The 23,962-nt window shown below is 46.0% G+C and overlaps 1 long non-coding RNA gene across 1 annotated transcript; it reads right to left on the bottom strand.

Moving 5' to 3' along the window:
- Positions 1-14,263: 14,263 nt before the first annotated feature.
- On the bottom strand, positions 14,264-23,894 carry LOC146006909 (uncharacterized). The gene is made up of 4 exons (XR_014444124.1): positions 23,779-23,894; positions 21,308-21,424; positions 19,215-19,331; positions 14,264-14,325 (listed from the first exon to the last, which is right to left on the bottom strand). It is a non-coding gene; the product is annotated as an uncharacterized LOC146006909 (long non-coding RNA).
- Between the last annotated feature and the right edge of the window lie 68 nt (positions 23,895-23,962).

Here is a 23,962-nt window from a genome sequence, read left to right as displayed (position 1 = left end):
AAGAAGCAGAAACACAGTATGTACCGGCAGCATCTTCCTCTGCAGAGCCACAGGTGGAGCAAGTGGTCCAGCCTCCACCAACACGTCGCACCCAGCACCAGGAGACATGGGATGAGAGCATGTTGCTGATACTGGAGAGGATAGAGCAGCAAGGGTTGGATGCTGCGATCCGTCAGCAGCAGGTGGGGGAATTTCTGGCGGAGTGGAAGGCCACAAACAGGCTGCAGTGTGAGGCCTTGAACCGCATTAACGACACTCTGGCGGCTGGCATAGTAAGCATTGGCCAACACCTCAGCCGCCAGAATGAACTTCTTGCGGAGCAGCTGTCCACCGCCAGGTCCCTAAGGGAAAATCCCCCATCTGCTGCCCCACCCCAAGCTGCTCCCCACCCTTCCACCTCTGCTGACCCTCCTGTGTCGACTAGTGGAAGACGCCGCAAGGCAGCTGAGCCAAAGGCCCCTGTCCCCAAGGCCCCATCTAAAAGGGGGAAAAAAGGGCCCAAATAATGAGACCTGGTTCACTTCCTCTGTGGTTGGACCCCAAATGTTTAAATTGCACTGGACATCCGCTTCCTGAGTTGGCCATCTATCCATTTGCGTGCCATGGGCATGAAAGTTCGTATTTTGACCTCTACAAATGCAGGATAAATTTGTGGTGGTGTGTATCTTGCTTAGTATTCACCCTGGTTGTTGCAGTACGTATTCTGGTGTCCCCATTTCTTTCACCATTGCATTTGCAGGGTTACACATGTTTGGAGATATGCAACCTCTTGTTCTGGCTGTTTTATTATTTGTGTGTCTATTTTATTTATTTGATTTCTCACATTAAAGTGTGAAATAAGCTGTGATGCTGAACAGCAAATAAATTTATTTTACAAATTAAATCAAAATTGTGCTATGTGTCATTTCTTGTGTGAAACAAATACTAGATTTATGTGTACTTACTGACCAGGGTATTTTTGAACATTTGTTGAAGTGTGGTAGAAGTTTCCCATGTGTAACCCTCTCCCTGGCCATTCCCATGTTCCTATCCAACTTTTCCCTGCTAATTAGTTTGTGTCAGCACATGTGCAGAGCAACTTAATAGGTGAGAAAGCAGTTTGTGTGCAGGTGAGGTAGCTCCTACAGTAGTAGGTAAAAGCAGGTCCAGAACAATGCTTTCCTCATGGAGTGGGTGAGGCAGACAAACAAGGGTGAAAAGGTACATTTGTGTAGGAATGCATATGTGTCCTCCCTAAAAAAAGATGTGTGAATGGGCCAAACATGATAAAATAGCTTGTGAACAAACATGCATAACTTTTTAAATATATATGATTTTACAGTGTCATAAGCAGATGTAGGAATCCTTTGTTAGAGAGATGAGTGCAATAATGTGATTGGTGGCATCTTACATCCAGAGTGTAGTCAAATCCAAATCATAGCAGATGAGATAGTGGTACAGGTCATTATTTTGGGTACTATACAAAGATTGTGTGCAAAATAGTGGACATGGGCTTAAAACATTGCTGAAACATCCTTTGTAGGTGTTAGATGTGGTTTATGTTATTGTATCCTAAATACAAAACCTATGTTAGTATTAGAGTGAACACGTTGACACATGTCGACTTGTGTAGATTGAGTGTGCTACTGTGTAAAGTCTATGAAAGCACGTAGTGAATGTGTCTAACTGTTTAGCAAATACCTACCTTAGCGTATATAAGCAGGCCTTAAAAAGATTCTTACCTTAAATTAAACAAACCTTTAAATGTGGAGAAGTATAGAAAATAAGCTTCCAATGTGTTTGCGTGCTGTGTGTGGCTTGCAGGCAGTGAAATAATGGTTTGGACTTAATAGACTGCAGCATTGCTTATTACATTCAGGTGTATGTGTTTGAGTAGTAATCAGCGTTAATTAGCCAACTGGCAGTTGGCGGGCGCTTGTCTGGTGTCCGAAATGAACGGTGCTTTAGTAGATCGTGCGGTAGTAGCACCGCTCATTTTTGGTGCACACCCCCGTGTACGCCCATATTTACGCCCATTTTCCCTCATTATTTCGGCCGCTCCCCTCAACACGCCCCTATGCCGCCCCCAATACCGTACACTCGCGTACAGGTTTTTTCGCACGTTGAGACCCCGTCCGAAAGCGTTGTTCAGTGGTCGCGCCTGCGCATTAGCGAATCTGCACATGCGCAGATCAAGAAAAATCCCGGAACGTACGCGTACGGCCCGGCCGCACCAACCAGAATAAGGCCCTATGTGTTGTACTATGGTGTTTATTTTGTAATGCATGGAATGATGGCTCCGGTATCCTATGGAAGGGTCATATTAATTGTTGTTGTCCTTGCTCAAAGGGACGGGGAGAACATTTTTGATGTTGGTTATTTACTTGTACCTTTTTTCCCAACAAAGGGTATAGGATGAGCCCATCCCCTCCTAATAACGGGGGTAATTTACCCCATAAGCCACATTCACTCAAAATAACCTCATGGAATGTAGGAGGGTTGAATACACCTATTAAACGGAAAAAAGTATCCACCTATCTGAAAAAATATAAAACCGATATAGCATTTATACAAGAGACTCATTGGAAACAGGGAGATGAGGCTACCATACAGGACACTTGGATTGAGGACTGCATAGCAGCCAGTTACCAATCTAAGACACGTGGGGTAGCCATCATATTTGCTAAAAGACTCCCTTACACTATAGTGAATAGGCTTTCGGACTCGGAAGGAAGATACAGTACCTATTGCTGGATGTCCAAATCTATGAAAATTATTATACTTTACTTAACCTGTACGCCCCGAACACTGATCATCAGCCTTTTTATCAGACTATAACCCAACTTTTGTTTAGTAGATCCAACTATGAATTAATAATAGGGGGAGATATTAACACGGTGTCTGACCCATCTTTAGATAAATCCATTACACCCCCTACACTACCTAGGGGTCAAGGAAAGATTATCCCTCGTATGCTAATAGACCACTCTTTAGTTGACCCATGGAGGGTGTTCAATCCCAATGAAAGAACATATACATATCACTCTGCGGTACATAGGTCTTTTTCCCGTATAGATTATACGTTAGTGTCCACTTCACTACTATCCAGCACCAGTGTAGCTTCGATAGGAGATATAGTGATCTCCGATCATGCTCCCATATTTATAGCACTTGAGACAAAATCAGGAAGAACAGGTTCCACCCATTGGCGCTTCCCATCTTACCTTTATCACTCGGACCACTTTAAACAATATTTAAAAGTAAAATGGGGGAATTTTTTAGAGGATAATTCGCAACATTTGGTTGAACCTGTTTTACTTTGGGAAACCTCCAAGACAGTCATGAGAGGCAACATTATTGCCTATGTTTCGAAGCGAAACAAAGAGATTAATATGCAATACGCGGAATAAAAAAAAAACATGCAGATAGCCTTAGCAGAATATATAGTCAACCCCACGGATAGGACACATAAAAAATATAACGATAATCGCCAAAACTTGGACAGTTTTTTGCTAACACAAGCTAAAGTACCACGTTACCTTATATACATTACTTAAGGGGAGGGGGCCCGGGCCCCCATTGGGCCCTTCCACCAGACTTTGGCCTGGGTAATTTGTACCCCCTACCCCTTTCTCTCGGCACCCCGATAATACCACACAGTAATGCCCCTTACACATGACACACATTATTAACGTCCTTATAAACATAATGCCCCTTACATATATGTTGTACATAATTAATGCCCTTATACACATGACACACATAATGCCCATTACACAAATGTTGCAATTATTGATGCCCTTATACACATGACACACAATGCATGTTACACATATGTCGCACATTATTAATGCATTTATACATGACACACAAAATGCCCCTTACAAATATGCCACAAACACTATTGCACAACCAACCCACCCGCAGACAGGACTCGCACAGCCGCTAACACTGTGACCTCTGCCTCTGCTTGGATACAGATGTTTCCTCATACATCTTGCCTCAATAGGCCATGCAGCTCCTGGCCAGTTCTGCTAACATTGGGTGCATTTTTTGCTGAAAATTCGTCTTATTTGCATTGTTATGTGACCAGGACACACAAGGAGCTTCCGATGATTAAAATGAAATTCGACATGCCTATATTCTGTGAGCGACTGTGGCTGTAGCCATAGGTGTGCGCACATTGAGTGTTAAGGGTGCACAGGCAGCCCCTAATGCTGTGCCCGCCACCCCCACACCTATTGCTGCTAGTAATACCAGCAATACCTTTTACCAAAGACTTTTGCTTTTTAGACCTGTATTCCATTAAAATAAGCACCCCTCAATCAATTATGTGTGTTTTGCATTATTAATTGTATTACACCATTGTCATATCACTACATAACTGTGTCATCCAGATATGATTTTGACTTTATTTGCATGTACTGTTATACAGAGTAATTAGAAGATTAAAACTGAAACAGGCAGGATATAATGGTGTGGCTGAGAGTCGTTGGTACTTGTTTCCTAGAAGGGCGCCCATCGCGGGCATCGCATGTACATCGCATGCCATTATAATGGCATGTGATAGGATTACCGCAATTTTACATAGGGAACAATGTTAAATGTCCCGAAGCGTGGCGAGCGCAGCGTGCCCCGCGAGGGGACGCGGAATACGAGCCCGAAGCGTGGCGAGCCCCGCGAGGGGACGCGGAATACATGTTAAGTAATCCGTGTCCCCTCGCCACGCTTCGGGAGCGTGTTCCGCGTCCGCTCGCCACGCTTCGGGCTCCTATTCTCAACTCCACGCCGACGTGGATAGTGGGGGTATGAAAAGGTCAGGGGACGCGTACCGCTGTGCTCGCCATGCTTCGGGTTGACGTTGATCGTGGGGTGACGTTAACAATTGGGGGGGAGGGCATTTCACACTTCAGGTTGGGTATTTGGGGCCTGTGGGCCATTTAAGATTGTTCCCTATGTGAAATCAGGTCAATTGGGACATTTAACATTGTTCCCTATGTAAAATCGCGGTAATCGCGTCGGTCGCATCACATGTGATTTTTTGGCCGCATGCGATGCGACCGACGCAATTTTTTTCCTTGCGATGCCTAAGATCAAAATCGTGGGCGCCCTTCTAGGAAACAAGTACCGAGTCGTTTTATATTGTAGTGAGTGCACGCCTGATTGGCGGTGTTAGACAGACCCAATGGCGGTGTTAGACATGCCCAATAGGTGGTGCTAGGCACACCGCTTTGACAGTGCACCACCTAATAAAATGTGCTGCGCACGCCTATGGCTGTACCTGCATACGGAATGCTATGTTACAGTGATTTCCATGAATACACTATTTCATATGCAGATACAGCCTCACTCACACACAGAATATAGGCATGATGCATATCATTTTAATCAGTAGAATCTGCTGGTGCCCCATGGCATTCCAAACGCCCTAGGCATTTGCCTAGTTTGCCTATGCCTAAGGCCGGCTCTGGGACAGGCCAGGGGACGCGATACACTGATGGTGTCCATGTCAACATAGGTCGACATAGACAGCAAAAACTTGAAAAACGCATGTCGACCTTATTCCATGTCGACCTTTTGATTATGTCGTACTAATGCTTGTCAACTTTTTTCAAATGTCGACTAATAGTGGTCGATCTAGATACTATCCACCATTCATACCATGAATTTGACTGACAGGAATCCGGTATGTGCGGCTGGTAACATACAGTCCTGTTATTGGAATATGTCATCCTTACTATATTATCTTATGTAGAAACTTATTGTTACTTTTATCTCATTTTACAATGTCAATAAATAATTGTAAATATGCTGCAAATACCCATGTTCATCAGTGACTGTACGTATGTTTACATTGCATGCGTAGCTGCACTCATTGACCCACAAACATCCTGTATACTTTATACGGGTGTAGGTTGTTAGGTTCACTACAACTAGGTCGACAAGCATTGGGTAGACAGCACTAGGTCGACAGGCAGCAAGGTCGACATGGGTCTAGGTTAACATGGGTCAAGGTCGACATGTGTCTATGTCGACGTAAGTTAAGGACGGCAGGACATTAGGTCGACACAAGCTGGGGTTTTTCACTGTTTTTTTACCCAAATGTCAACACAGTCGACACGGACACAGATTGAAGTGAACCTCGCTTTGGTGCCGAGCGCACTATTTTATTCTCCCACCACGCCCTAGTGGATGGTAGGGCATGAAATACCGCCTGTCGGCACATGTTGGCTCAAAAAAACAGTGAAAAACCCCATGTCGACCTTTTGACTGTCGACCTTGCCCATGTCGACCTAATGCTTGTGTCGACCTGACGACATGTCGACCTAGACACGTTGACCCTGACCCAAGTCGACCTAAACCCATGTCGACCTTGTTGCCTGTCGACCTAGTGACCGTCGACCTAGTGACCGTATCCCCAGACAGAGACAGTCTGCATTGGTGTCAGTCAGACGGATCTCTTTGTAATATGCAGTAAATTCACGCATATATGCAGCTGCAGGGGGTGCAGACAGGAGTGCTGACAGCTGTGCCCGGCCACGGTACATTAAGTGCGCGTGGCAAATTAGGAGGAGGTGGGGCCAGTCCTCTTATATCATGCACTCTATCTGAGAGCTCCGTGTCATTTACTTACATTATCCATTATTTGAAATAAAACATATCTTGGCAGTCATAGCAATACCTTCAGTCACATTCAACTGTCATACCCAAAATTCAAACCCATGACCTTGCATATTGAAGTCAGACACCTTATCCATTGAGCTTTTTGCTCCTGTATGGAAAATATTTATAATGAAATGTTTTGAGACATAAGGGGGAGATGGGGGTGGTCAGGTGATCCAAGGGCAAAAGCTGCAATTTATATTTATGGCACAGGCCACGCCCCCTGGATACAGCCGGCTATATTACACAATGTGCTACTGTACCAAGTGTTCAGTAAGGTTCAGTAGGGAAACCAGTTGTAGATTATACATATTACACACTGTACTTTGTCTCCTTGGGTGTGGTACAGGAGTCCGACAGTCGGGATCCCGACAGTCATTAGCCCCACGTCGGGATGCCGACTGTCCGGACTCAGACAGCATGGTGAGCGCAACTAAGCCCCTTGCGGGCTCGCTGCGCTCGCCACACTGCAGGCACAGTGGCTCGCTATGCTCGTCACCTATTCTAATCTCCCTCTGTGGGGGTCATGGACACCCACGAGGGAAAATAGCCGGTGGCCACCGGAAACCCGGCTGTCGGTGTTTTGACAGTCGGGATCCCGACGTCGGGTAAATGCCTGTCGGATCCCGACCAGCACCAATCTCCTTACCATCTGTTTGGTCTTGAGGACTTATAGTTGTGTTATTGGTATATAGGTCATCCATGCTATTTAATCTTGTGTTACTACAATAACTACAGTAGTTTATTGCTACTTTTATGTAATTTTACAATGCTAATTACTGTATTGCTGTAGAGATATGCAGCAAAGACCAATGTTTATCAGTGTTAGAGTGTATGTACACCTGCACTCATTCACCTACAAATTATACAGTTTCTAGCGGTTTCGTCCAATCAGTCTGCTGGCTTTGCTAACCTGTGACATCAGAATGCTAGTACACTACAGATTAAGCAAATCATATTGTGGGAGTATTGTTAGGTTGAAATGTGGCTCACTCCATAATAAATTATTGTGGGGATTTATCAAAACTTGAAGAGAGATAAAGTGCATCATTGCGTACCATCCTGAATCCTGCAGGAGGCTCCCATTGTTGCCATAAATCTCCTGCTTTTCTGTATTGCATTTCTAATCTCCTGGATTATTCCAGGGGTGCCACTAAGGAGTTCCTTTGCAAGGAACGTAATTTACTGTAATACCTGTGATTTTCTGTAGCTCCTTATTATGTCTCTCATTATTCCCCACTGTGGGAACTACTGACAAATAAAAGAGAAAGAAGCACATGATCACACAGGGTCTTCAGTATCTGTGCTGGTGTGCACTTATCCATAGCATGCTGCTTTTGCTAGTAAGTTATGACTTAGGGTAGGGGTTCCCAATCTTTTTGAATCACGGCACCACTAGAGTATCAGAATTTTTTCATGGCACCCCTAGGCCAAAGAAAAAAAAGCAGAATAAATATAACATTAAGTAGATTGGGTTTCTATGTGATCCTTCTGGTCAGTTATGTGGTAAAGGGCAGGAGTTCCTTCTGTTTGTACGCATTGTATGATTGGCAGCCACTAGCACTGGTTTTGCCCATAAACAATTAACCATAAAAAATTTGAATTGGTCCTGGACCACCAACCTGGGGCACCCTTGCAAGTGTCCTGAGGCACCCCTGGGAGCCACGGCACACAGTTTGGGAACCACTGACTTAGGGTAAGACTTATTGCAAATTATCTTTATTTAGTTAAACACATATGTTAAATTAGAGGGTTAAATGTAATAGGGGGTGATAATCTGAGTGTGAGATATTTTGGGAGAGTTTTCCAATTTATTTAAAGCGGCAATCAATTACGTGGCAAAATCAACTGGGTTTTGTGATTAAAATGATTGCTGATTTAAAAAACATTCTGATTCTAACACCCTATTACATTTGGCCCAGAGTATCCATAATGATTTGGCTAATGATATAATTGTATGGAAAACAGCACATCCAATAAATATAGGTAACATACAGTCAGTGTTCACAATAAAATAATATATTTATATACTTATGGATGTACTCACACAAGGTGAAATTGCATTTGGAAATTAATGCATAGTATGTATATATATATATATATATATACTAGGTGATTCATCGCGCCCTACGGGCGCTCTTCACACCGTCGTAAGGGGCTGCGCCCCCTTAATTTGTGAACGTTTGTATATGAGAAATATGGTTAGAATTGTATGAAAGATGCCCTGTATTGCAACTGAGGTGTCCGCGAATCGCGGGAGGGGGGGTTGCGGAGGGTGCCGCGAATTGCAGGAGGGGGGGTCGCGGGGGGTGCCGCGAATTGCAGGAGGGGGGGTTGTGGGGGGGTGGATGCTGCGAATCGCGGGAGGGGAGGGATTGCAGAGAATCGCGGGAGGGGGGTCGCGGGGTGGGTTGCCGCAAATCGCGGGAGGGGGGTTACGGGGGCGGGGGTTGCGGCGAATCATGGTAGGGGGGGTCGCGGGGGGTGTGCCGTGAATCACGGGAGGGGGGGTCACGGGGTGGGGTGCCGAGAATCGCGGGGGGGGGTGTGTGTGTGCCGTGAATCGCGGGAGTGGGGGTTGCGGGGGGGATGGGGGGGTGTGACGCGAATCGCCACAAGAAAAAATCAACACAGAAAGGTCAACACATGTAAATGTTGACATAAGTGTGGCACTTCATTGGTGTCCATGTCGACACATGAGAATGAATATGAAAACATTCAAAAAATGAAAAAAAAAACTTAAAAAACTCATGTCAACCTTTTTCATTGTCGACCATAGCCATGTCAGTGTTTTCCATGTGCAATTTAATTCTGGAGCTGCCGCGAATCGCGGGGGGGTGCCGCAAATTGCGGGAGGGGGGGGTCGCGGGGGTGGGTGCCGCGAATCGCGGGAGGGGGGGTTACGGGGCGGGGGTTGCGGCGAATCATGGGAGGGGGGGTCGCGGGGGTGTGCCGTGAATCACGGGAGGGGGGTCACGGGGTGGGGTGCCGAGAATCGCGGGGGAGGTGTGTGTGTGTGTGCCGTGAATCGCGGGAGTGGGGGTTGTGGGGGGGTGTGACGCAAATCGCCACAAGAAAAAATTAACACAGAAAGGTCAACACATGTAAATGTTGACATAAGTGTGGCACTTCATTGGTGTCCATGTCGACACATGAGAATGAATATGAAAATATTCAAAAAATGAAAAAAAAAACTTCAAAAACTCATGTCAACCTTTTTCATTGTCGACCATAGCCATGTCAGTGTTTTCCATGTGCAATTTAATTCTGGAGCTGCCGCGAATCACGGGGGGTGCCGCGAATTGCGGGAGGGGGGGGTCGCGGGGTTGGGTGCCGCGAATCGCGGGAGGGCGGGGTTCACAGGGGTTCCGGTGGGGGGTTGCCGCGAATTGCGGGAGGTGGGGGGTCACGGGGGGTGCCGCGAATCGCGGGAGGGGGGGTTGCGGGGGGGTGTGACGCGAATCGCCACAAGAAAAAATCAACACAGAAAGGTCAACACATGTAAATGTTGACATAAGTGTGCCACTTCATTGGTGTCCATGTTGACACATGACAATGAATATGAAAACATTCAAAAAATGAAATAAATCTTCAAAAACTCATGTCAACCTTTTTCATTGTCGACCATAGCCGTGCCAGTGTTTTGCATGTGCCATTTAATCCTGGGGCTGCCGCGAATCGCGGGGGGTGCCGCGATTTGTGGGAGGGGGGGGTTGCGGGGGGTGGGTGCCGCAAATCGCGGGAGAGCGGGGTTCATGGGGGTTCCGGTGGGGGGTTGCCGCGAATTGCGGGAGGGGGGGGGTCGCGGGGGGTGCCGGGGTGCCGCGAATCGCCGGAGGGGGGGTTGCGGGGGGTGTGACGCGAATCGCCACAAGAAAAAAATCAACACAGAAAGGTCAACACATGTAAATGTTGACATAAGTGTGGCACTTCATTGGTGTCCATGTCGACACATGAGAATGAATATGAAAATATTCAAAAAATGACAAAAAAACTTCAAAAACTCATGTCAACCTTTTTCATTGTCGACCATAGCCATTTCAGTGTTTTCCATGTGCAATTTAATTCTGGAGCTGCCGCGAATCACGGGGGGGTGCCGCGAATTGCGGGAGGGGGGGTCGCGGGGGTGGGTGCCGCGAATCGCGGGAGGGGGGGTTCACAGGGGTTCCGGTGGGGGGTTGCCGCGAATTGTGGGAGGTGGGGGGTCACGGGGGGTGCCGCGAATCGCGGGAGGGGGGGTTGCGGGGGGGTGTGACGCGAATCGCCACAAGAAAAAATCAACAGAGAAAGGTCAACACATGTAAATGTTGACATAAGTGTGCCACTTCATTGGTGTCCATGTCGACACATGACAATGAATATGAAAAAATTAAAAAAATTAAAAATAAATCTTCAAAAACTCATGTCAACCTTTTTCATTGTCGACCATAGCCGTGCCAGTGTTTTGCATGTGCCATTTAATCCTGGGGCTGCCGCGAATCGCGGGGGGTGCCGCGATTTGTGGGAGGGGGGGGTTGCGGGGGGTGGGTGCCGCAAATCGCGGGAGAGCGGGGTTCATGGGGGTTCCGGTGGGGGGTTGCCGCGAATTGCGGGAGGGGGGGGGTCGCGGGGGGGTGCCGGGGTGCCGCGAATCGCCGGAGGGGGGGTTGCGGGGGGTGTGACGCGAATCGCCACAAGAAAAAAATCAACACAGAAAGGTCAACACATGTAAATGTTGACATAAGTGTGGCACTTCATTGGTGTCCATGTCGACACATGAGAATGAATATGAAAATATTCAAAAAATGACAAAAAAACTTCAAAAACTCATGTCAACCTTTTTCATTGTCGACCATAGCCATTTCAGTGTTTTCCATGTGCAATTTAATTCTGGAGCTGCCGCGAATCACGGGGGGGTGCCGCGAATTGCGGGAGGGGGGGTCGCGGGGGTGGGTGCCGCGAATCGCGGGAGGGGGGGTTCACAGGGGTTCCGGTGGGGGGTTGCCGCGAATTGTGGGAGGTGGGGGGTCAGTGTTTTGCATGTGCCATTTAATCCTGGGACTGCTGCGAATTGCGGGGGGGGGGGTGCCGCGAATCGCGGGAGGGGGGTCGCAGGGGGGGTGCTGCCAATCGTGCAAGGGGGGGTCGCGGGGGGGTTCTTTTGTGCCGCGAATCGGGGGGGGGGTCACGGGGGAGGGTTTGCCGCGATTCGCGGGAGGGGGGGTCGCGGGGTGGTGGTTATGCCGAGAATTGCGGGAGGGGTCGTGGGGGGGTTCTTTTTGCAGCGAATCGCGGGAGGGGGGGTCGCGGGGGTGTTTTTGCTGCGAATCGCGGTAGGGGGGGTCGCGGGGGAGCGGGTGTTTTTGCCGCGAATCGCGGGGGGGGGGGCGCGCGGGGGGGGAGGTTTTGCCGCAAATCGCGGGAGGGGGGCGCTCACCTGGTGGCTGTGGAGTAGCAGTGCTGGGCAACATGGGAAGGCAGTGGGTGTCTGGCACTGTCTGTGGGCTCACTGGGCTGGTTCTCTGTCACATACCTCCCAACATGACCCTCTCCAGGAGGGACAGAATGCTCTGTTTCTAGACTTCCCCTTAATGTATGATTGCCATCACCTGTTTTAAACAGGTTAATTTCTCAGAAAGGTGTTCAGCACAGATGAAGGCAATCACACATTAAGAGGAAAGTCCAGGAACAGAGCGTTATAGACACCCACTTTGAGTGACAGATGTAGCCAAATATTTAGGAGATATATTTGCAAACAAGAAATCCCATGTTGCAGACAGCAGTCTTATACCGTGTTCACACTGCCAGTGAGAAATACACGGCAGGGACGGACCCCCGTTCTCACTGCAAGGCAAATTCCCGGGTGAAGAAGTTCTCTCCGGTAATTTTCTTTTTAACACAGTTTTTTTGCAGTGTGAACGGGTCAACCCGTATCTGCATACCCGGATCTCATACACGGGTAAAAAGAAGGGTTTTGAGATCCGGGTATGCGACCAGTTCACACTGCAGAAAAACCCATGTTAAAAGGCAAATTCCCGGGTCGACATGATAGACCCGGGAATTTGCCTGCAGTGAGAACGGGGTATAAGTATCAATTCCGATATCTCCCTAATTTTAGTTTTCAAAGTAGGTAAGCATGGAGAAGCATCTCGTAGCAACCAGCTTCTGTCAAGTTTCCAGGTTGATACTTATCTCTCTCCAAGATTTAATAAATCTTACCCTATATATTTTAATCAATTCTGTCCACAGTTGCTGCAATCCTCTGGAAACAGTTATCATGGATCATTGACCCAGAAAGGTCTTGTGAATCTTTATTCCTCTGTTTGCCTTGTTGTGGTACTTACCACAATTGCACAACTTTCATATGCAAATCCTACCTTTTGTAAATATGACACTATATTGATTGTATTAGTCATCTGTGACATGAACCAGTTTGACAGGAAAAAATAAAACATTCCCCAAAGGCTTGTTTTACTAAACATTGTTTTTTTTTTTTTTTTGTCACGCATCGTCAAAGAGACAAACAAAAGGCAAAATTGTAAACAATAAAAATGTTGGTTGTGTAAAATCTGGCACTATTAATCATGGGTAAATGTATAATTTAGTACGTCAGGGTGGCTGCCACAGAGTAGATGAGGCTCCTCCTTCCAATGGGAGGAGCTAGGTTGATTGTTGCTTTCCTTGCTCAATGTGGCCTAGACACAAAAATATGTCTTTGTATTGGGCTCACATATCAAAATGACATTTAGGGTCAGATTCAGTAAAGCAAAAAAGCAAGTAATTTTGTGTCTGGAACCGACCATGTTGCACTGCACTGGGAGTAAATACATTTATATTGTTTCTGTGCCGGATAAATACTGTCTGTTTTTATATGTAGCCCACAGATGTCAGACAACTTTATTTTTACCATACCTCCCAACTGTCCTGATTACAGCAGGCCAGTACTGATAATTGGAGACCATGCCGCTGTCCTTCCTACGGGTCGCAATGATACATGGGTGAGGGGGACGGGGGCAGTTGGAAGGGGCCGGAGATCACAGCTGCTCTACTCTCTGCTAGGCCAAGACTCTCTGTTAGAGGCCACACCTACATGCATGGAAGCCCCACCTCCTTTCCAGACTGGCAGTGCGTCAGGTCCCCATTTCCGACTGTCAAAAGTTGTGAGGTATGTTTTTACACTGCAATTTAGATTTCAGTTTGAACGCACCCCACCCAAATCTAGCTCTCTGCACGTTACATCTGCTCCACCTGTAAGTTTTTCACCTAATAATCTGCTCGAATATAATGTAACAAAACACAAATATGTATACATGTGAGGTGGAAGATACAGACAGTCCCACTTTCTTCTAATATACATAATTCATTTGAAGCAGAAATTAAGGTTTAAATTAGTTATATTGTAGGAGAAGATGCAAATTGTGATAGCTGTTATCCTTAAAACTAATATTGCAATATTTGGTGGCAAGCACAGTCTCCTCTAACGAACCACATTCTCAATGCAGACCATAGGTGCATGTTACTGTATAATTAACACATGACCTTTGAAGTTTACACAGCAATAATTATACAGAGGAATATGAGAGAAATCAACAGTAAAATTTCTGTTCACGTCCTTTTGGTTGAGCTGGGGGGGGGGGGGGGGTTTCTCTACACAACTATTACATCAGACTTTTGCAGGAAATTAACCTTTTCTTCAGGAAGCTCCTATGAATAAAAAGAAAAAAAAGGATTTATAGACAAAATGGCAGATTTATATTGAATTACAACATAGGACACTGATTAATAAAAATGAGATTCAGATTAATTGATATTTGACACCATGCAGGGCAGCTGTCAGGGGTGGGGTTGTGGGGGCTCCTGTCCTGGGCCCAGACAGAAAGAGGGGCCCAGACAGTAAGAGGGCCCAGGACTAGAGTCTATGAAGTATAATTTGTCATAAACAAAGTTTACATTTCCCATGAAGCAATGTAGAGGTTGAGTATTGTGCTCAGTGTTGTGGACACAAGATGTCTCAGACACACCTGGAGTTCAAGACGGGGGAGGGGGTTCCTGCCTATTTTCTCTGTCCTGGGCCCCATAATTTCTGACGGCAGTCCTGAGACCATGTAGTTAGCTTAGGGGCATTTTAAGAGATCAGGAGCCCCATATAATGTCTTGCCAACTTTTCATTTGTTCTCTCCGGGAGAAGCCCGAAGAGAGACCTTCAGCAGTGCTTCTGGGGGTGGGGCCATTGACTCCTATCATCAAGCCCCCCGATCCTTAGAAATGTTACTATTTGCGGGTGTATGTGGAGGGGCGTTCCCTCTGCATACACCCGTGAATGCCGGTATTTAACTGGCAGGGTAGGGGGATGGCGGGGGAAGTTGGGAGGCTTGCCCTCCATTCTGGGGAGAAGATGGGGGACAATATTTTCGAGAGCCTCCTGACCTTTCCAGGAGGGTAGGCAAGTATGCTCTATCCGTTTCCCCATATAAAGTCTCCATCCATCTCCTCTTGCACCAATAAATGTTCCCATTCATTTTAAGCATCGTACGAGTCTCCTGTGTATGCACATACATCTGTGGCAAATTGGTCCTGCCGCCATTTTCTCTGTGATTTTTGTACTGCACATGTGTGTGTCTCTGCAAATATGGGGCAGATGCCGCTTCCTCTACTATTTCCCTAGTACTCATCCATATATCTGTGGGAAAAAGGTGGAACCGTGTATGTTATTTATATTAGCAGAGTATCTAGTGGATGATGCCCAGGTGCACAAGGTTTTACCTATGCTGCACAGCGGATTGGTACTGGTGGCATTTAGTCCACATATGGTACAGCTTAGCCAGTTCTTAGGCGCATAGAACCAGGTAAAGCAACAAGTGATATGCAGACACAGGGATAAGTAGCATCTGCCTATTGGGAATGGACTCCTGCTCTGGACTAGAAACATATAAATGGCTAACTACTCGGCATGTTTTTACACTGCAATTTAGATTTCAGTTTGAACGCACCCAACCCAAATATAACTCTCTCTGCACATGTTACATCTGCCCCCCATGCAGTGCAGCATATGGTTTTGCTCATTTACATGCTTTTTGTGCTTTGCTAATAAGGCTGAATTACTCCCTTATACCCCTTTTACAGCGCCTCAAAACCCCGGGTCTTCGGCGGGTCAGAGGCGGTGTAAATGTGTCACACCGTGTCCCTTTACACGGGACTTCTACCCAGTTCCTGACCTGGGTAGAACAGGGCTAGGACCTGGGTAGAGGGTGGTGTAAATGGGTACGCCGGGTCGGATGACCCGGCTCCCATTTACATCAATGGGGGACCGCATCGTCCGCAGGTTGGACAGGGGGCAAACACAGCCTGCGCTGCTGTCTGCTGTATTCTGCAGACAGCAGCGGCGGCAGCAGAGGAGGTGAATGGATGCCTGTGTGTGGCATCCATTCACCTCCCGGCCGACGGCTGGGGGTAGCCCAGCAGCTTACCTTGGTGCCGGGCTGCCCCCAGCATGGCGATCGGTGTATCCGGCGGGGATCACCGCGGTCCCGGCACTTGGAGATGATGTCATCTCCAAGCACCGCCTCCATCTACACTGCGGGTGGGCACCACAGTGTAAATGGAGTAAATCCCGGATCCGACCCGGCTTGGATCCTTCTTCCAAATGCCGGGTCGGATCCGGGATTTTTGGTGTAAAAGGGGTATAAGTGTGACTGACTATTTATAATTAGTTGCACAATTGCTGCAATAATCTTATTATGTCACCAGCGGGTTGTAAACTTTTGACCTAATAATCTGCTCCAATATAATGTAACAAAACATAAATATGTGTAAATGTGAGGTGGAAGATACAGACAGTCCCACTTTCTTCTAATATACAGTACATGATTCATTTGAAGCAGAAATTAAGGTTTAAATGAGCTATATTGTAGGAGAAGATGCAAATTGTGATAGCTGTTATCCTTTAAACTAATAAGCTGCTACAGGTAAGGACACATTAACTGCTACAATGAAACAATACACAGTACATTGTAGGAAAGAAATGTGCAGCAAAAATAACACTTGGCTGATTGCCAGCTAAGATATCAGGTAAGTGTCCAAGATAAGGACTACTTTCACATACAGCAATAGATCAATTTATGCAGTTGCTCCTGCACTGTGGAAGTCACCTTGATGTGACAATACCAGGGCTTAAAGTGGCCCCGGAGAGGTGGTGGAACTCTTTTCCCCTAACACCGACACCCCCCTCCCCGCCATTAGGCAGAGCCCAAATCAGTGCCAGGGAATTTGTGCCCTACCTCCCATAAAGGGATAATGGTCCCACAAGGAAGGGCTGTGGTCACACAGTAATAACGCCAATAAAAATTACAACACACAGTAGCACAATCACATACACATTACACAGTAGTACCCCTTATACACATAATGTCCACAGTTGTGCTGATTATACACATCTGTCTCTGTCATTCCAGCAACTGACTGTCCATGTCCCTCAGCAGCTCCATGCCCTGTGTCCCTCCAGCAGTTTCCCAACCTGATTCCCTCCAGCCCCCTCTCACCCTGTCTTTAGAAGGCACAGAGCCTGCTCCTCTTAGTGGACCTTCTTCACATCAGTGCTGGTGATGACATCACCTACGCCGTGCCAGAAGATGAAACCACTGGGACAGGCTTTTGTGTTGGAATCGAGGCTGTGGTAGAGGTGTAACTCTGTTCCCCCTACGATTATACCATTAGAGGTGATGGAACTCAGTTCCACAATGTTTCACCTCACTTTAACCCCTGGACAACACAGATCAGGGCACTGCTCACAGTGGACACAGCTCATGGACCGACGCACGTTTCGCTTTTTGGCTTGATCACAGGTCACACCCCTGACTGCAAGGTTACACCCCCTATTTTCAGGCATGTGTGTCAGAGGCTGCCACCAATATTGGCACGTATGCCCATATAGAGAATAATGTGATATAATTGATGTTCAAGAATAAAAAAAAAATGAAAGTAACGGGGAAAATAAAATTGTAGCATTAATAGTGAAAAGTTAAGATAAAAAATTAAAAAAACAGGTACTTGTGAGTTATCTGGACGCCCGATTTTTTGATTGTATGCCTTAAGTTAAGGCATACAATCAGATGCGATGCGATGCGATATCGCATCGCATCGCATCGCATCGCATGCGACCATCGGATGCGATGACCCGATTTTTCCATAGGAATCAATGTTAAAATGATTCCTATGGAAAAAGGGGTCCTTTTCATACCCCTACTATCCAAGTGGGCATGGAGTTGGATATAAACCTGTGGCGAGCGTAGCGAGCCACCGAGCCCGAAGCGTGGCGAGCGAAGCGAGCCCCGCGAGGGGACGGTATTCCGTGTCCCCTCGCGGGGCTCGCTACGCTCGCCACGCTTCGGGCTCGGTGGCTCGCTACGCTCGCCACAGGTTTATATCCAACTCCATGCCCACTTGGATAGTAGGGGTATGAAAAGGACCCCTTTTTCCCATTGAATTCCATGTTAAAATGGACTCAGTCCATTTTAACATTGAATCCTATGGAAAAATCGGGTCATCGCATCGCATCGCATCGCATCGCATCCGATGGTCGCATGCGATGCGATGCGATGTGCCCGATCCGACCCGATTTTGAAATCGGGCGTCCGGATAACTCACATGTACCAAAAAACATAATGAGGAAGATGTGTAATATGAATTGTATGTACATACATGTTACGTTTGTGACATACAGTATTTGTCAGTTACTTCTTGAGTTTTATGTATTTATGAACCATCTTTACAGAAACCAAATGGGAAAGATCCTATCATTTTTGATTGCTCTATGAATTTTTTTTTAAAGTGATTTTTAAATATCACGTCGCCGAAGATCATCATCTACACCAGCTCATTTGAACCTTGGCACCCAATCATTTTGTTATATGTAATTGGTGCACCTGCAAGATACAACCTCATCTTACAGTATGGGGCCATGTGTAGGGGCAAAGCGATAGCGATATGTGGCTCCGGGCCTTACTATCGCGGGCGCTTAATAACCAGCATGCTGGATAAATCTAGTAATATCGCCAGACAGGGCCAGTGTTATCACCGGAGAACAGTAGTCCTGACAGATCTGTCGGCACATGTCGGGGGAAATTTACTAAGATGTGTATTCTACTTCGCATGTGATGTTGCTATTGGCGACCAATCAGAATCTACTTAGCACCTTCTAGAACCTTGATGGCGAACGTTGACACGCCAGCTGTTGGTGAACTACACATCCCAGCTTGCTCTGCTTCAGTTTTGCTATTTGGCCATGCTAAATCTGATGCAGGGCATGCTGGGATGTGTAGTTCAACAACAGAGTGTCAAGGTTAGCCAACAAGGCTCCAGAAGAAAGTAGACAGGATCTGATTGGTTGCCCGTAGCAACATCACACATGAAGCAGAATACACATCTTAGTAAATTTCCCCCGTCAGTTTAGAAAAAAACATGTAAAAATCACGTTGACCTTTTCGCTGTCGACCTTTTGACCCTGCCGACCTATTCCATGTGTCGACACAATGCGTGTTGACCTTAATAATAATAATAAAATCACCATATCATCATATCAGCCTGTTAACACCTACCTTTTGTGAGCAGCGATCAAAACACCGTTTCAGTCTGTGGCTGACAGAGATGACAGAAGTGATGAGACCGAACAACACGAGGCATTTCAGCGTGACCAGCAAACCACCCGAGATCGCCTGTTTGCAATAATACAGTATATTTACCTTTGGAGATTTTACTTAAAAGCAAAAGTAAGTCACATCATCAGATAAAGACATATGATATATCATCAAACATGTTTATGGTTCTATAGACGTTGTTATTGGTCATATATTAGCCAAGAAAGTAGTATGGCAACTCCCAGTACTGTTTTACTTTTAGCATGCAGAGACAAAACCAGGCTGCAGGTGGGGCAGATGTTACATGTGCAGAGACCAGGGCCGGCGCTTCCACTAGACAGCTTTAGGCAGCTGCCTATGGGCGCTGGGGACCTGAGGGCGGTCTGCTGTCAGATGTAAAATTGAAGACAGTAGCAACACACAGTTGCACAATCACATGCACATTACACTGCATTTTAAATCACACAGTAGTACCCCTTATACACATAATGTCCACAGTTGTGCTGATTATACACATCTGTCTCTGTCATTCCAGCAACTGACTGTCCATGTCCTTCAGTAGCTCCATGCCCTGTGTCCCTCCAGCAGTTTTCCAACCTGATTCCCTCCATCCCCCTCTCACCCTGTCTTCAGAAGGCACAGAGCCTGCTCCTCTTAGTGGACCTTCTTAACATCAGTGGCGGTGATGACATCACCTACGCCGTGCCAGAAGATGAAACCGCTGGGACAGGCTTTTGTGTTGGAATCGAGGCTGTGGTAGAGGTGTAACTCTGTTTCCCCTACCATTATACCATTAGAGGTGATGGAACTCAGTTCCACACTGTTTCCCCTCACTTTAACCCCTGGACAACACAGATCAGGGCACTGCTCACACAGCTCATGGACCGACGCACGTTTCGCTTTTTGGCTTGATCACAGGTCACACCCCTGACTGCAAGGTTACACCCCCTATTTTCAGGCATGTGTGTCAGAGGCTGCCACCAATATTGGGACGTATGCCCATATAGAGAATAATGTGATATAATTGATGTTCAAGAATAAAAAAAAAATGAAAGTAACGGGGAAAATAAAATTGTAGCATTAATAGTGAAAAGTTAAGATAAAAAATTAAAAAAAACATAATGAGGAAGATGTGTAATATGAATTGTATGTACATACATGTTACGTATGTGACATACAGTATTTGTCAGTTACTTCTTGAGTTTTATGTATTTATGAACCATCTTTACAGAAACCAAATGGGAAAGATCCTATCATTTTTGATTGCTCTATGAATTTTTTTTTAAAGTGATTTTTAAATATCACGTCGCCGAAGATCATCATCTACACCAGCTCATTTGAACCTTGGCACCCAATCATTTTGTTATATGTAATTGGTGCACCTGCAAGATACAACCTCATCTTACAGTATGGGGCCATGTGTAGGGGCAAAGCGATAGCGATATGTGGCTCCGGGCCTTACTATCGCGGGCGCTTAATAACCAGCATGCTGGATAAATCTAGTAATATCGCCAGACAGGGCCAGTGTTATCACCGGAGAACAGTAGTCCTGACAGATCTGTCGGCACATGTCGGGGGAAATTTACTAAGATGTGTATTCTACTTCGCATGTGATGTTGCTATTGGCGACCAATCAGAATCTACTTAGCACCTTCTAGAACCTTGATGGCGAACGTTGACACGCCAGCTGTTGGTGAACTACACATCCCAGCTTGCTCTGCTTCAGTTTTGCTATTTGGCCATGCTAAATCTGATGCAGGGCATGCTGGGATGTGTAGTTCAACAACAGAGTGTCAAGGTTAGCCAACAAGGCTCCAGAAGAAAGTAGACAGGATCTGATTGGTTGCCCGTAGCAACATCACACATGAAGCAGAATACACATCTTAGTAAATTTCCCCCGTCAGTTTAGAAAAAAACATGTAAAAATCACGTTGACCTTTTCGCTGTCGACCTTTTGACCCTGCCGACCTATTCCATGTGTCGACACAATGCGTGTTGACCTTAATAATAATAATAAAATCACCATATCATCATATCAGCCTGATAACACCTACCTTTTGTGAGCAGCGATCAAAACACCGTTTCAGTCTGTGGCTGACAGAGATGACAGAAGTGATGAGACCGAACAACACGAGGCATTTCAGCGTGACCAGCAAACCACCCGAGATCGCCTGTTTGCAATAATACAGTATATTTACCTTTGGAGATTTTACTTAAAAGCAAAAGTAAGTCACATCATCAGATAAAGACATATGATATATCATCAAACATGTTTATGGTTCTATAGACGTTGTTATTGGTCATATATTAGCCAAGAAAGTAGTATGGCAACTCCCAGTACTGTTTTACTTTTAGCATGCAGAGACAAAACCATGCTGCGGGTGGGGCAGATGTTACATGTGCAGAGACCAGGGCCGGCACTTCCACTAGACAGCTTTAGGCAGCTGCCTATGGGCGCTGGGGACCTGAGGGCGGTCTGCTGTCAGATGTAAAATTGAAGACAGTAGCAACACACAGTTGCACAATCACATGCACATTACACTGCATTTTAAATCACACAGTAGTACCCCTTATACACATAATGTCCACAGTTGTGCTGATTATACACATCTGTCTCTGTCATTCCAGCAACTGACTGTCCATGTCCTTCAGTAGCTCCATGCCCTGTGTCCCTCCAGCAGTTTTCCAACCTGATTCCCTCCATCCCCCTCTCACCCTGTCTTCAGAAGGCACAGAGCCTGCTCCTCTTAGTGGACCTTCTTAACATCAGTGGCGGTGATGACATCACCTACGCCGTGCCAGAAGATGAAACCGCTGGGACAGGCTTTTGTGTTGGAATCGAGGCTGTGGTAGAGGTGTAACTCTGTTTCCCCTACCATTATACCATTAGAGGTGATGGAACTCAGTTCCACACTGTTTCCCCTCACTTTAACCCCTGGACAACACAGATCAGGGCACTGCTCACACAGCTCATGGACCGACGCACGTTTCGCTTTTTGGCTTGATCACAGGTCACACCCCTGACTGCAAGGTTACACCCCCTATTTTCAGGCATGTGTGTCAGAGGCTGCCACCAATATTGGGACGTATGCCCATATAGAGAATAATGTGATATAATTGATGTTCAAGAATAAAAAAAAAATGAAAGTAACGGGGAAAATAAAATTGTAGCATTAATAGTGAAAAGTTAAGATAAAAAATTAAAAAAAACATAATGAGGAAGATGTGTAATATGAATTGTATGTACATACATGTTACGTATGTGACATACAGTATTTGTCAGTTACTTCTTGAGTTTTATGTATTTATGAACCATCTTTACAGAAACCAAATGGGAAAGATCCTATCATTTTTGATTGCTCTATGAATTTTTTTTAAAAGTGATTTTAAAATATCACGCCGCCGAAGATCATCATCGACACCAGCTCATTTGAACCTTGGCACCCAATAATTTTGTTATTTGTAATTTGTGAACCTGCAAGATACAACCTCAAGGGGCAAAGCGATAGCGATATGTGGCTCCGCCCCTTACTATCGCGGGCGCTTAATAACCAGCATGCTGGATAAATCTAGTAATATTGCCGGACAGAGCCAGTGTTCTCATCGGAGAACACTAACCCTGACAGATCGCTCAGCACAGAGCATTGAAACATCGCTGTGCAGCGCTCTGTGCTGAGAAATCTGAGCGAGGTAGCATCACGCAGAAAGCTCAGCGAAACGTGTGTAGGCCCCATTACTCTTTTTAACAACAAAATAATGATCCAACAGATTCTCCAGTGCTTGTGAATTCTTTTTCGACGTTCCCACCATTCACAGCAGGAATTTGGCAATAAAACGAATGGGGTTTGATTTTTCTTGGGTGGTATCGGTTGCGTTTGATTGTGTAACAGTGTGTAAAGCACTTTTATATCTGCTACAATTTTGTAATCTATTTAGTTGTTGAAAAAGGTTTCTTCATCTGAGAAGTTTCTCCTCGTCATGCTTTGGGCACGGTGCCACGCTGCGCTCGGCACACTATTTTATTCTCCCACCACGCCGTAGTGGATGGTAGGGCATGAAATACCATCTGTCGGCACATGTCGGGGGAAATTTACTAAGATGTGTATTCTACTTCGCATGTGATGTTGCTATTGGCGACCAATCAGAATCTACTTAGCACCTTCTAGAACCTTGATGGCGAACGTTGACACTCCAGCTGTTGTTGAACTTCACATCCCAGTATGCTCTGCTTCAGTTTTGCTATTTGGCCATGCTAAATCTGATGCAGGGCATGCTGGGATGTGTAGTTCAACAACAGCTGGAGTGTCAAGGTTAGCCATCAAGGCTCCAGAAGATAGTAGATTGAGGATCTGATTGGTTGCCCATAGCTGTCGACCTTCCCATTGTCAACCTAATGCATGTGTCGACCTTTTGACACTGTCGACCTTAGCCATGTCAACCTATTTCATGTGTCGACACAATGCATGTTGAACTTAATAATAATAATACAATTACCATATCCTCATATCAGCCTGTTAACACCTACCTTGTGTGAGCAGCGATCAAAACACCGTTTCAGTCTGTGGCTGACAGAGATGACAGAAGTGATGAGACCGAACAACACAAGGCATTTCAGCGTGACCAGCAAACCACCCGAGATAGCCTGTTTGCAATAATACAGTATATTTACCTTTGGAGATTTTACTTAAAAGCAAAAGTAAGTCACATCA

This window comes from Crinia signifera, chromosome 6 (genome assembly GCF_055691185.1).
Source record: "Crinia signifera chromosome 6, ASM5569118v1, whole genome shotgun sequence".
In the NCBI taxonomy this organism is placed as follows: Eukaryota; Metazoa; Chordata; class Amphibia; order Anura; family Myobatrachidae; genus Crinia; species Crinia signifera.
This window is presented reverse-complemented; position numbering and strand designations above follow the sequence as displayed.